The following is a 586-nucleotide window of genomic DNA, read 5'->3' on the forward strand; positions in this document are numbered from 1 at the left end:
ATGTCATTTATCTCATATATTGTAATATTTGTGGTAAACAATATGTCGGAGAAACAAAAAACACTCTCCGTATGAGGATGAAACAACATAGATCAGCTTTCAGAACATCTAAGCTTGATCAACCAGTAGCCGAACATTTCAATTTAGCTGGTCATTCAATTTAAAATTTCAGAGTGATTGCAATTGACCATAATGCTAATTGGAGCGACAAAAATCGCAAAGATAAAGAGAATCACTCGGAACTTTTACTTAAAACAACTACACCATTTGGACTCAATACTAGGAACGTTCTCCCAGTACACTAAATTAAACCTATGGCATTTCAATTTTTTCTGGATTAATCATTTGGCTTATTTATTGAGGCTTGCCTCTAAAGTTTAGTTTTTGCCTTCCTGTTTACTTGTTTAGGCTGTTTATTCTAATCTCACCCAGCCTATTGTTTCCAATCATGCTTGCATGAAATTCTCACTTTATACCATCTAGCTTTTTCTACCCTCACTCACTCGTCACTGAGGAAGGACTGTGTTGTCTGAAAGCTCTGGTTCTATTTCTGACTGTTTACTTACAAATTTTTATCTCTACCGAG

The 586-nt window shown here is 35.3% G+C and overlaps 1 protein-coding gene across 1 annotated transcript in view; it reads left to right on the top strand.

Annotated features, from left to right (window-relative positions):
• The window catches only part of LOC117104528 (leucine-rich repeats and immunoglobulin-like domains protein 1), a 50,286-nt gene that overhangs the window by 9,296 nt on the left and 40,404 nt on the right, over positions 1–586 (top strand). The window lies entirely within an intron of this gene.

The sequence above is a fragment of the Anneissia japonica genome, unplaced genomic scaffold, assembly GCF_011630105.1.
Source record: "Anneissia japonica isolate Jap-2015-1 unplaced genomic scaffold, ASM1163010v1 scaffold284931_len208951_cov167, whole genome shotgun sequence".
NCBI lineage: Eukaryota > Metazoa > Echinodermata > Crinoidea > Comatulida > Comatulidae > Anneissia > Anneissia japonica.